Genomic DNA, 15427 nt, shown 5'->3' on the forward strand with positions numbered 1-15427 from the left:
TTAGAAAATTCTACATACATTGTATATCTGTAGAAGGAGAATACTCTCTTTGATAAATTAAATAAATAAAATGGGTAGACACTAAAGACTTTAAGAAAAATATCTGAATGAAATGTTGTAAAACACTGTTGAAAAATGATTGGATTACCACCCTTGCAAGAGCTCTCTAGCAAAAGAGGTCGGAAAGAATGAAACAGACAACAATAGAGGAATTGCGGGAGAAAAAGGAAAACTTCCAACTTGGAGTAGTTGGACAAAAACAGATAGTGGTATATTGAATATGTTTTTTTCATGAATATTTTTGGGTAAACTTTTGATAAGTTTATCTTTTTAAAGCAAAATTAAAGATTAGGAAGGTACTCACGGATTCATTTCTCTTTCCCATGATGTGATACAAACACTGACTGAGTGATGCATAGTACCTACAGCTTGTGAACAACCTGTAATATGGCCACTAATGTTTAATTCTGCAGTTGTTAGATTACTCTTAATGCAATTAAGGATAGATAAATGTTATAGTGATATTTAAAATAATTAGAGATATATCTATGTTTGGGAATATATACAGTTACAAAGAGATCATAGGGTCACACTGCAGGTAAGACTAAAGTCCCTAACCGCAAAAAAAGTCATTCTAACTCACCCCCTTCCTCTTTTATAAATCAGAGTTTATATTATTTCACATTAAAACTAAAACTTTGTTCAAATCTTATTTTTTCTCCTGCATCTTCCATACAATCAATGACTTACAAACAGTAACATTATCAAATTAGTTTTTCTTCTTCTACCAATTGCCAAATGGACTGGGAATGGTACTGATACCAATTCAATGTTGAATTTATTTTACTTTAAGTTTTGGATGAAATAATAATATAACTTGACACAATGAAAAGTTATTCTTCAGAAAACGATGGATTCTGTTGAATCTATATGAAAGGAAGTGCGATTGAAAATGTTTAGGTAGTTTATAAATCAATTATGTCTGAGTGTTAATGTAATTATGTAAAAGTGTGAATAAACTTATGAATTGAAAAAAAAAATTATTGGGTACAATCCCCAAGTTTAGAAAATGTATATAATAAAGTAATCAATAAAATTATCATACCACCCCTCCATCTCCAGGAAACCAGACCTCATTATTTGGTCAAAAGAGTCATACATGTGAAGGAGGAATTAAGTGATGTTTGTCTATGAAAATTGACCCCACCCCACCCCCACTCCAGAATCCAGAACTCCTATATATATTTTGCAGTTTGTTTATATATCTGAATTGTTCCCTTGTCTACATATATGTAACTGGTTCATGCGACATGTAATTATTAAAATTGACTAGCATGGTGGAAATTACATGTATATATCATAAATGCAACCTTTACAGAAGATAGGAAATACATGTGTGTTAATGTACTCTAAACGCAACCTTTACACAAGATAGGATGTACATGTGTGTTAATCTACCACTGTATCATTTATTCAGTAGTAATACATAAACTTTTGTTATTTTTACAGTTATTTTAGATAGTTGAAGATGACACCCTGTTCCTTTAAAGAAGCCACTGGAGGAAATATATCTTGACCGAACAATTATTAAAGTTTAATCTTGTTTTACCATGTTCCAAATCAGATATCTGTCTAATATCCACATACCGGTAATCCCCAGAACTGAATCTGAAGGAATGGAGAATTGCATGTATTATGTATTTTCTGGATGATATGGACAGTTAATACATGTATGTGCCCAAATCACAGGCAAAACTTGGACTTGGTTGGACTTTTTGTATTGTTTTTGAGCCTCATTTGTGTATAAACTGAATATCAAATGATCTAATATCATGACTTTTGAAAAATTTGAACAATTCTTTTTGTATTTTTGAGCTATTAGGAAATGGGACTTGCAAGAATAAGTAGCCACTAAAATTCTATTTTTGGTTCTTAAGATTTTCCAAGTTGAGGACTGCAATGGAAGAATATTCTGATTTTATTTATTTTCTTAAGGAGTAGTTGTCAAAAGTTGAAGCATGCACTTTAAAGAAACCTCCTCCTTAAAAAGAAAATTGAAAATTTTACAAAAGGGGAGGGGGGGGGGGGGTGAACTCTAAGGATGTTTATAATGAATGTGGTCAAGTAACTTTTGTTGAATCATTTTTAGTCTAAATAAACGTTGACTTTAGTTCAATCTGATGTGAATTAAGAGGTTGAATGATATTAACAGAGGGGGAAAATAAAATAGATTTTTGATTGAATTTCTCCTGTAAGTGCTTTCGGTAGTGTATTTATGGAACTATTGAAGGAGAAATTTTTAAAGGGGCATTAACCATAGCTGTACTTAATGGGCTTTTCTGTTAAAAAGTTGTGTTGTTGTTTTCATCATCTTAAAAAGTTCTGCATTTTCATCTTTAAATTTACTGAAAATACCATTGGACCATACTTGACACCGAAAATCCTTCAGTAAAGGAGCATATTTCAAGTTCGTTCAAATAAACGGCCGAGCTCCTTCCCAAGAGGATATAATCAGGGAAAGCCAAAAATAGGGTAGGGTCATTTATATTTGCATAAATTTTAAGAAAAAAGATGATGTGAAAGCTTCCTGATATATCAAAAAATGGCCATTGGGTTTAGGGTGAAACCCTAACAGGGAATCAAAGTATATAGGCAAAAATAAAAACAGCAAAGCCAGGATTTGTCATATTATGCAAGGAATTCTCGGGTAGTGCAAATGTCATTGTGTTCTAATTGTGGTCCCAGGGGCAAAGATTAGGCTAAAATAGAGACTAAATGAGAATACATGTACACATTTTCAGATATTTTTTCAAGAATACCAAGACCAAACTAAATCATATCAATTAATTTGCAAAGATTCCCAAGTTATGTGGATTTTAATTTTTTCCCTCAGATTGTCAACCTCTAGGTATGGATGGGGCTAAAATTTTACATAGTGCAGAGGAGGACAATTTTAGGAAACATCAAGGTCATTTTAATCATTATTGATGTTGAAGCATCATTTAGTGTTGACTAAAGGTTGTTCATGATGCACTACTTTGCACTTGTTTCAAATACATGTATTTCAAGAACAGGTCATAACAGATAAAATTTTTAACTTTGACCTCAATTAATTAACTGACCTTGCCATTTGGGGTCAAGGTCAACAGTAAAGCATGAATTTATCTTCTTGAATTGTCTAACAGTATACACTGTGCATCAATGTATCAAATATTTGGAGCAAGGTTCAAAATATCAAGAACCATGTAGATTTAGATAAGAAAATATTAGACATAGAATATATAATACAGAATAATTTGACCTTGGAGTCAAAGGTCAAAGTGAGGAGAAGGTCAGAGTAGTGCATGAGTCATTTCCTGTTACAACTGCACCCATGTGGAATAAGGATATCTTGTTTCTGAAAGGACAAATTACTTCTAGTAATCTGAATTGTTAATAGGAAATCATCTAAAAATACCCAAATTTGCATATTTTTGAATCTCCATGGCAACATTGTTTTTGAAAGTCTACCCAATTTTATTTTTTATTTTTTTGTATACTCAAACAGTTACAAAATTTCATTATAGAGTATATAAGCAGTTGTACGGATTTTTGTCAAATACCTTTTAAAAATGTCTTAAATTCAGCTATTTTTTCAATGCTAAACTTGTCGCTTTTTCCCATTGCCATAGCAACGTAACAGAAGAACTTAATCCAATTTAATCAGGCAAAGTAGAACAATCAATTTGGTCATCTTTAAAAAATGGGTAGTTTTAAACCATCTTTCGAGAACATTTGCGTGAAAAATATATTTAATTATGTCAGTATTTGCCCGTCTTGAATGTGAAAAATTGTTCTGGTAACTAAGGAAATGTTTCTCCTTGGATTCGACTCAGTGATTATGGTTGAAATCATTAATTTTGTATTTTTCTTGTTATTTGTGACAGAAATAATCCATACACACTATTTCAAAAAAAAAAAAAAAATCATATTTTTAACTTTCCATAAAAAGCTCAATGCTTACTGACATGCTCTCATAACTCTTGCTATAAATTGAAGAATGCTTCAAATAAAAAGAGGCTTATTTAGAAGTGTTCTAGAAGTTTACTCTAGTTTATCTGCTCACTGTTATATTCATTGCTAGAACTTTTACAATGTTTATAGCGTCAGTAGTCAGATCTTATATAAAGTGAATAAGCTTCATAAATTTGATAACTACAAGTTTTGCAGGTGTGTTAAGGAAGCATTAAGAAGATCCGACTTGACTAAATCAGTGATACAACATGACGTCATAGTAGGTAAGATGACGTCAATTTTAAAACACAAGTTTTCTTAATATTGCTATTCAGAGATATAATTTAACTCCTGAAAATGAATAGAAACTTGCAAATATTAACAAAAATTAAATGTTTTTATTTTGTTATGCTGTATCTGTCACTTGAATTAAAATCTCCGACGGATGACGTCATAACTGTTCAACAAGTTACTTGAGAATTGATCGTGTTGTGCAACGAGGATTTGGCTAAGACGGCATGTAAAAAGATACGTAAAAGTGGGTTTAGAAGCAAATACCGTGAATATTGTGTGTGATTCATGTGATGTTAAAGTTTGTTAAACAGGTATGCTTATTTATTTTAATCGATTATATCTTCTATTAAGGACAGTCAAAATAAATTTATTCTCCAACATAATTAAATTCATTTGATATATGGAATGTGAGAAAGTTGATGATTTGTTTTCTATTGTTAAAAATGTTATGGATGAAAAAGAATGCATGTTCAATATCATAAATATTTCAGTTTATAATTTTAATTAATTACTGTCAAATTGTCAAATTTAAAAATATTCAAAACATTAGTGGTGCAAACCCATTAAGAGGGTTTCACTTTTTTTGTGGAAATTCGTTTGTTTCGTTATTAACCTATTCCAAAATGTTTTTGATAAATTTTTACCGTATTCTATCTAAACACGCAGGCATTTCTGTCCCGCAGTTGATCATTCTAATAGACTGTGCAGAACCTCTTCCAACGTTGACAAACGGAAAAGCAATAACTCGGACAAATAAACCGATATCGGCAACATATGACTGCAACATTGGATTCACCGGTGTTGGTTTTAAAAATACCATTCACTGCGCACCAGGAGGATGATTGACAATGTTATCTTACAGATGTGAGCCACCAGGTGAGGAAATTGTAATTCTCCATATCAATAATAATATAATTCAATTTCTGTATCCTTATAATAAGTTTTAATGAACAACGTTAACATCTGCCATCACTGCTAATTCTCCCTAAAGCCTTGACTTCGAAATTGTTTTAGATCCATATAAAGTTGAATTTAAGTAAAAAGTGATTTTACAAGCACCGGATTGTAAAGCAATTGGCTTGAATTTTTTTTATCAAGTTTCTTAAATTACTCTCCAACATGATTAAATTGATATATGGAATATATCGATTATTTAAACAGGAAATATTGTTGACAGACAAAAATAAGAATTTTAGGAATTTTCATTATTTATTCTGTATTGAGCAAAGTGTGAATGATCATTATATCTGAAATATGTAAAAAGAATCTTAAAGCTAATTGCTTTAATATTTTAGAAAAATATTCTCTAAATCTTTACTTCTAACTTTTTTTACTATATTTCTATGAAAAAGTTGGAAATGAATAAACTTTTATGAAAGCATGGAAAGCATGGGGGTTAAACTGAAACAACACCCGGCCTTCAGATTTTTGGCATCGTTAACATTTTAGAATGAATTTGAAATGAAAATACCACATCTGCGTATGATCTTCAAAGATAATACTTTTTTAAATATGATTAACCATGAATGAAAAATACTTCAAAGTAAAACGACATTGTAACATTAGCAAATATTGACAGTCTCAGAATTCAAGAGAACTACATTTGGTGTGGACTACAGTAAATGGTGATAAAAAGCATTTGCTTCTCTGTAGTTGGCTTAATTTTTAAAGTTATTGACGTAGAAAACAATGCAATTATTATTCTCCAATATTCCATTTCTACTTTTTTGACACAAATTTTAATTGTTTATGATTTATATTACTTTTTTGGCATCATAAAAAAATCTTGTGCACCAGATGCACTTTGTCTGATATTGCAAGTTACACGTATCAATTTTAAGTCTGCATTTTTAGTGCATGAAGGCTGAGGCAGTTGGAGTGTATGGGGTACGTGGTCTAAGACTTGTTGAAGTGGAACAAAAGTTCGATCACGTGACTTTAATAATCCAAGTCCCATATATGGTGGAAACTATTGTAGCGGAAGTTCAATAGACACAGTATGGTGCAATACAAACATTGTCCAAGTAAGTCGTTTTTGTAACAGTTGAAATATATACACTATATATTTTTTTTATTCATTTGCTTCAGTGTTGGTTGCAGAATGAAAATCGTGAACTTTCTGATTATTTATCTGTTTAGTTGATGGTTGCTGGAGCTCTTGGAGAGGCTGGTCATCATGCTCAAAAACCTGTGACACTGGGAGCAAGTCCAGAAGTAGAAGCTGTAGCAACCCTTACCCCCAATACGGAGGGGCCGGTTACAGCGGCGCATCACAACAGAGTACAAGCTGTATGATAGAGGAATGCGGTAATTTACATAATACAGATTTTACAGTTGTATCTATAGTTCGAAACATCTTTCATTTAGTTGTAGTATATATGAAGGTATATTCACAATTTTCAGTGGCTCTATAAAAGAATAATTATCACACTCAGATATACGTATAGCAAGATCTAGAATGACTTACCTGCATTTGCATAAAATCTCATGCAATTATTGACTTGTCTGCATTGAGTGTAATTTAATTCGGAAATAACATCAGATTTAAAACAAAATATGAATTCTTAGCAGATAAAGTTTTAAAGTTTTTACTTAAGACGTAAGGTATACAGACATATATTCGTCTCATTTTTGAATAAAACACGTTGAAATCGGCTTATTTTGCATTGATAATTGTAGACATGTTTAATTATGCTTAGGCTTGATTATCAGCCTATACTTAATATGGATTTGTGTACATTTACGTAATTTAAAGAACTTGCAGGCCGTGCATTCGATGATGATTAGGTGGTGTGTACCTATTTTCTTCTACTGAGGACGATAGCTTTTTTCACTGAACAGTAAATGTTAATTGTTAAAATTGAAATAATATGACAAAACACACAAATCCTTGTTTTCATAAAAATTACGAAGTATATGAAGTAAATTATCCCCGACCATTATTCCTTGACTCGAATTCATCAATCCCTGTTTTTGCTTTCCAATCACTGAATACGCAATATAGATTTTATCTTTTTTTCTTGTTTCATATACATCTATTTCTATCTTTAAAATAAAAGTGATATGTTCCTAAGATGCCTGAAGGGGGAGAAAGAGTTTCTTTCTAAAAATGTTTGTGTTATTTGCTTCAATATATTAATTATGCAGCAATGAACTTTTATCTTAATCTTTCCTATGCACTTCAAATGCTTTATTTACTTTATATCTTCACTGCAAATTTAAAATGCCATCACGCAACATGTCAAATATTCTCTAAACTGTCTCAAAATGATATATTTTGTAGTAAGAATTTGTTCTCTATATGGGATATTAAATTTTATAAATGACACAAAGAATGTAGCAAGCAACGTTGTCTAATATCTTGATTCGAATTCTTTTAATGAATCACTCAACAAAATATGATTGCTGTTGACATATGTTAGAATTGTTCATAAAACAAAAAAGTAAACTTGTCTCCTTTGATAGAGACATAGGTATTAAAAATACTAACGTATTTGATAAGATTGTCAATGTTTCCACACCATTATGTAGTTGCTTTAAAAATGGGCGTTATCATTATTCAATCAATCATAAATGGGCGTATCATTATTCAACCACTCATAAAAATCTTAAATTCTTGAGATTATTTTTTTTAAAAATAATTTTTTCTATATTCAACAGGATGGTGGGGTAAGAGGAGGAAAAGAAATACTTTCTAGGACACCTTGATATTCCCGATGATAAATGTCTTTTCATTCATTAAAATGTACTCATCTAGGAATGTCACAACGCCAAACTAACTGTGCAACTTAATGAATTCTTCACTTACTTCTGGAAATTGAAATGTCATGAGACAGCAGATGTTTTCTTGCTTTGATGAGCGTTCTGCTCATATAGATATCGGAACCACATTCAGTTTTTAAAGATGAGGTTCTGAACGTTACCTTGAACCTTCACACCATTAAATGCCTATTGGCATACATCAGGATGTTAAAAAAAAAAAAAAAAAAAAAAAACTACTAAAAGACGCCATGGTGGCACGGTAAAGAAGTAAAGTCAGTCCCACATGATCATTACCAACTCATATTTGAGGACAGGTTAAAAAATAAATATTTGTCTTGAAAAAAAAAAAGATATCATTAGACATTTAAAATTTATCAATTCAAAACATTTTTGGGATGCACGCAACTTCAAAATAACTATTATGAAACAATTTTGCAAAGTTTACAGAAAATTACAATATTTTTTTTTCGACAATTGTTGAAGTGGAATTTATATTACAACATATTTGTCTGTGTTGATCAAATATTGTTCATATATATTAGTGAAATTTAATGAATGGTCACTGCTTATATTTGAGGAATCGGTTTCTCTGAAGCAGAAAACTGTGGAGGAGGGGCGTATGAAAGATTGTCGCAATGAACGACTTCTAATGAATCTGATTAAGTTGATAATATTATGAAGAGTATGCATAAAATATTAGAAGTACATTGATATTGCAATGTCGTATAAAACCTTATTCACAAAGCATCCGTTAGATAACGGGTCCGTTAACTTTACGGAGTCCCTAACGGGTGTGACCGTAAAAAATTAACGTGGTATTCACAAACGTCTCCGTTAATGTTCACTTTACGGGTGCGGTAATAACGGGTCCGTAAAGAAAAATTCTGGGTATCTGCAATTTTCATTTGTAAAAAAAAAATCGATTATTTTGTCACAGTGTGCTTTTCTAAATATAATCTTATGTGTAATTAATAAAAAAAAAAATAAAAGCAAAGTTATTTGTTTAATCATCCTTGCCTTTTCTACTATTTCGTAACGTTGCCATGCAACATGCATTGACGTCATTTCTTCCATAATTTGACGTGTTTCGAGTTACAACTTACAAGTTTACATATAAGGAAATGGAAAAAGAAAGAAAAAGAAAACCAAGGATTTTAGACAGAGAAATTGATGTTCTTGTCAACAAAGTGCATGAAAAATCTGACGTGTTATTTTCAAGATTTAGCGATATGATTTCCAACAAGAAAAAGAAAATGGCTTGGATTGAGGTTCAGAACTCGGTGAACGCGGCGTCACTAGTGCCAAGAACACTTGATGAAATAAAGAAAAAAATGGGACGACGTAAAGAGAGTGACAAAGAAACGGGCAGTTGAAGTCAAAAAGGTATCGTAGTCAATCCAAGTATAATATATTGGACTTTTTGGATCCACGCCATGTAAACTGCATATACGCACAGCGCGGATCTGCTGATTTTAATGAAATTGGTATCATGACATATTTCCATTGTTGAATATAAAATGTACTAATAATACTTAAATCTCTCTCTCTCCCTCATAAGTAAATTTTCTCCGGTAGCGGAAGGGTTAACGCAAATGTTAACGGGTGCGTTAAATAACGGATGTTTCGTGAATACCAAATAATGTTACGGAAAAATTAGCGGTGACGTTAACGGACCCGTTATCTAACGGATGCTTTGTGAATAAGGTCCCTGGAAATGTACCAGACTAGTGTTAATAAAGTAACAATTCATTCTGTTATTTTGTTACAAGGTAACAATTTGACTGTTTCTCGAAATGTAAAATCATTACAATGAATCAGTTCAAAATGTCTATTACAATTTATATAGTAGGTTAGCTAATCATATATTGTGCTTTTCAAAAGAACGCTTAAAAAGACTTTTCAATGATGTAACTTGCGGAAGTTAATATTTATTTATAACCTGAAGTACCAGACATGTAAAAAATTGAAAATAAGTATAACAAGTCCCAGACATGTAAAAAATTGAAAATAAGTATAACAAGCAATTAAACTTTCTGAAATAAACAGCTTTAATTCAATCTACATGTACCTTTAATAAAAAGTATAGATCTGACCAAAATTTGATAATATTTTGTCACTATCGGAATTAACGGATGTAAAATACTGTTTAAATACTAAGAATGTAATAAATAAATTGTAGTAATAAAAAAAAGTTTGCTACAGAGTGCGCTTGATCCGGAGACTTCAGGTTGCTGGATGGGTGCTGACCCACGTGACCAACTTTTTTTTATTACATGTATTTCTACAATGTACTATATTTTTACTATTAAAAGAATTATATGTACGTACAAGTCGGTGTATTCAAGATTATAATTTATATGAAGAAAATTACAGAATTCGAATTATTTTCGTTCAATATTCGGATATATAACAGCGCCCTCATACATGTATACAGTTAAGACACATGGATTTTGCAATAGCGTTGTAACATATAACATGCAGTTTGCAATAAGGTGTTAAGCTTATGGCACTCTTCCAGTCATGATAGCTCAAGCTTCAAGTGACTTGACGTCATATTCTATTATGATGTCATATGTTGGTAGTTCAAAGAAGCAAAAGCAATTTCCGTCTTCAAAATGTTATATTCTGATAGATGCAACATTTTTTTTACTGTGATCGTAAGACTATTGAATCAATTTGCTTTGATACGCACCTTCCGATTACCCTAACGTGCACAATGCTCCAAGGCAATTTCATCCTCTTTTACAGGTAAGTAAGATATTAACTTCAATCTGTGATGCTGCTTTTGAAAAGATTTGGTCTGAAATACAACACTGATTCAACTAAGAAAAATATACACATAGACGATGTCAAAATGATAGCACTGCAACAGAAAAATAAATAAAACCGCAAATAGAGAATATTGGAAAGTCTACAGGAAGGAAATAGACTACACAATATATGTACATGTATGTTAACGAAATCTTAAAACAGATATATATATATATATATATATATATATATATATATATATATATATATATATATATATATATATATATATATATATATATATATATATATATATATATATATGTATATATATATATATATATATATATATATATATATATATATATATATATATATATATATATATATATATATATAGTGTCTGCATGAACATGATCTACAGATTGTCATGTGTTGATCCCAAAATCGATATGAAATGAACTTATTTCATTGTACATGTTTTTTATTTTTACGTGCGCAATTTTCTGAATGAGTAATAAAAATTTGCACATATTTCTGTATTCAAAGTGTAACATGTACAGTACCTAGCCATAATACAGTACGCAAAATGGCCGCCGTTATAAAAATATACGTGCACACTTGCAGTTTTGAATGTTGTTTTTTCAAATTGATATATAATAAAATTTATCCTACCTTACTAATACTTGGTTATGTAACCTTTTGCTTTTATTACAGCTTGTAATCGTGTTGGTATTGATATGTACAGTATTCTAATCGTCTCCAAATCGATAGAGGCCCATATGTCCTTCACAATACGCACTAGGTCTTCGCGTTTTTTAATTTCGTCCAGGCGATGTTCTAATCTGATCTTAATTGTCCTCCACACATTTTCAATTATGTTAATGTCTGGTGATTGACTAGGCCAGGTAAGTGTAGGGATGTTGTTTGTCGTTTTCCATTCAACCGTCTGTCTGGACTGGTGCACCGGACAATTATCCTCCTGTAGAATCCAGGGACTTGCAGGAAACTCTTTTGCAACAAGAGGCCACAAATTATAATCTAGGACCGAAATATATTTCTCGGAGTTTATATTTCCTTCTACTTCAGTCAAAGTTCCAACACCATTAAAAGATAAACACCCCCAGAACATAGCCGATATGCCGGAGCGGGGCGAATGACTACTATACTGTCCAAGACAATCGGGTTGAAATCTTTCTCCAGGTTTTCTCCAGACATAAATTTTTCTATCCTTTCCTAAAACAACTTTCATCTCATCACTAAAAATGACCTGACTCCAGTTTTCCTCCACTGTCCACCCTAATTTGGATCGACACCACAAAACACGGTTTTGACGATTTGGTTTCGAGATTGTTGAATTTGTACATTATCATAAGACAATTCTGAAATATATTGATATGTATTTAATGCAGATTTAACAAAATTATTCAAAGAATCTCTGGTACAATGTGAATTCGTAAGTCTACACTTCATCTTGTATTTGAAAATTTTCAGTGCAATGAAAGAAAGTAATATATTCATGCCCATAACAAAATCTGAGTTTTCATAAAAGCCTATTACAACATGTTTCCAACTAATATTAAACCCGACAATTAAACTTAACATATATAACAGTTATATAAAAGATGCATAATATTTTCAAAATTTTTGTACAAATTATTGTTTAATAAATTATGCAATAACTTAAAGTTGAATTCTGCTATGTGTTTATCAGACATTCTTGAAATTTTCATACAGTAGATAGAAGCCCATAAATATTTGGGAATATTAAACAATTCACTCCAATAATTTTCTGTTAGTGGTCTTAAGAATTATTTCTCAATGAATATGTTATAGAAAACAGATGATTTTACATTACTTATAAAAACATATCTATTTCCTTTTAAGAGTATATACATATTATTTCTTATATTGATATAAGGCGCCTTTTCACATATATATATCTTTGAAAGTTTGTTAAATATTGTCTTCAGGATAAAATATTCACATAAGATATTGTTTTTGTATAAAACCTTATCACAGAAGTGTCTTATATCATAGAATGAGCCATTTACATCATACAAGTCTTTTGTTACAGAATTCCCGCTTTAATCCAATTTTCAAAATAAATTGGTTTATTTTTATACGTGAAGAGTTTATTTTTCCATATTGGCAAAGATAAAAACTCGTCAGTAGATAAATTTGTTAAATCTTTTGTAATTTTACATGCATTGAATGCACATATTGATTCTTTGTAGAATTAGGGGAGATATTTTATTTCTTTATAGTCATCTACATGTGTTAGATTAGTTTTTAAAATGTATTCTAGTGATAATGCCTCTTTATGAAATAAATGATTTAAAAAAGATGCAAGACTAGATTTTATATTTAGTAATCTTGAAATCCAAGATGCTTTGGATGCCTGAAATTTAGATTCAACATCAATAATGTCAATTCCGCCTTCTTTTTCCTTTCCTATAAGTGTGTTTCTTTTTATACGGTCTTTATTATTCCAAACAAAGTTAAAAATTAATCTACTTATTTGTTTAATAATTTTTTCAGGTGGATTAGGCAGAATAGTTGCATTATATTGTAGTTTTGAAATACATAATGTGTTAATTATCTCTTTTTTCCCAAAAATTGTCAACTTTCTCTTTTCCCATGAATCTAATGTTTTAGAAATTTTATCAATTTTATCTTGCCAATTTTTTTCTAAACATATTTCTTTGTTGTGTCCTATGTATATACCTAAAGTTTTTACTGGTCCATCTGTTACCTTTATATTATCTATTCTATTACATGAATTTTTTAAGGGCCCTAGTAACATACATTCCGATTTATCAATGTTCAGATTTGGCCCAGCTACTTTAGAAAATTTATTTATTACTTGAACAACATGTTTTACAGATTCTATGTCTTGAAGTGGATTCTTTGAATCGTCTGCATGTTGTAACATTTTGATCTCATTGTTATTATTTATTTTGAAACCCTGTATATCTTCCGAAGACTTAACACGTATAGCTAGTATTTCAACTGTAACTATAAATAATAAAGCGGATATTGGACAACCTTGTCGTATACCTCTAGTCATGTTACATGTTCTGGATATAAAACCGTTATTTTTAATTTAATTTAGAATCCAGGGACTTGCAGGAAACTCTTTTGCAACAAGAGGCCACAAATTATAATCTAGGACCGAAATATATTTCTCGGAGTTTATATTTCCTTCTACTTCAGTCAAAGTTCCAACACCATTAAAAGATAAACACCCCCAGAACATAGCCGATATGCCGGAGCGGGGCGAATGACTACTATACTGTCCAAGACAATCGGGTTGAAATCTTTCTCCAGGTTTTCTCCAGACGTAAATTTTTCTATCCTTTCCTAAAACAACTTTCATCTCATCACTAAAAATGACCTGACTCCAGTTTTCCTCCACTGTCCACCCTAATTTGGATCGACACCACAAAACACGGTTTTGACGATTTGGTTTCGAGATTGTTGAATTTGTACATTATCATAAGACAATTCTGAAATATATTGATATGTATTTAATGCAGATTTAACAAAATTATTCAAAGAATCTCTGGTACAATGTGAATTCGTAAGTCTACACTTCATCTTGTATTTGAAAATTTTCAGTGCAATGAAAGAAAGTAATATATTCATGCCCATAACAAAATCTGAGTTTTCATAAAAGCCTATTACAACATGTTTCCAACTAATATTAAACCCGACAATTAAACTTAACATATATAACAGTTATATAAAAGATGCATAATATTTTCAAAATTTTTGTACAAATTATTGTTTAATAAATTATGCAATAACTTAAAGTTGAATTCTGCTATGTGTTTATCAGACATTCTTGAAATTTTCATACAGTAGATAGAAGCCCATAAATATTTGGGAATATTAAACAATTCACTCCAATAATTTTCTGTTAGTGGTCTTAAGAATTATTTCTCAATGAATATGTTATAGAAAACAGATGATTTTACATTACTTATAAAAACATATCTATTTCCTTTTAAGAGTATATACATATTATTTCTTATATTGATATAAGGCGCCTTTTCACATATATATATCTTTGAAAGTTTGTTAAATATTGTCTTCAGGATAAAATATTCACATAAGATATTGTTTTTGTATAAAACCTTATCACAGAAGTGTCTTATATCATAGAATGAGCCATTTACATCATACAAGTCTTTTGTTACAGAATTCCCGCTTTAATCCAATTTTCAAAATAAATTGGTTTATTTTTATACGTGAAGAGTTTATTTTTCCATATTGGCAAAGATAAAAACTCGTCAGTAGATAAATTTGTTAAATCTTTTGTAATTTTACATGCATTGAATGCACATATTGATTCTTTGTAGAATTAGGGGAGATATTTTATTTCTTTATAGTCATCTACATGTGTTAGATTAGTTTTTAAAATGTATTCTAGTGATAATGCCTCTTTATGAAATAAATGATTTAAAAAAGATGCAAGACTAGATTTTATATTTAGTAATCTTGAAATCCAAGATGCTTTGGATGCCTGAAATTTAGATTCAACATCAATAATGTCAATTCCGCCTTCTTTTTCCTTTCCTATAAGTGTGTTTCTTTTTATACGGTCTTTATTATTCCAAACAAA

General features: G+C 30.6%; 1 pseudogene; it reads left to right on the forward strand.

The window, feature by feature from the left end:
- The first annotated feature begins 4910 nt into the window (after window positions 1–4910).
- On the forward strand, window positions 4911–6701 carry LOC133203972 (coadhesin-like; annotated as a pseudogene).
- The last annotated feature ends 8726 nt before the right edge of the window (window positions 6702–15427 follow it).

This window comes from Saccostrea echinata, unplaced genomic scaffold, assembly GCF_033153115.1.
Source record: "Saccostrea echinata isolate AGI-Se365-2 ecotype Australia unplaced genomic scaffold, CSIRO_AGI_Sech_v1 ptg000052l, whole genome shotgun sequence".
In the NCBI taxonomy this organism is placed as follows: domain Eukaryota; kingdom Metazoa; phylum Mollusca; class Bivalvia; order Ostreida; family Ostreidae; genus Saccostrea; species Saccostrea echinata.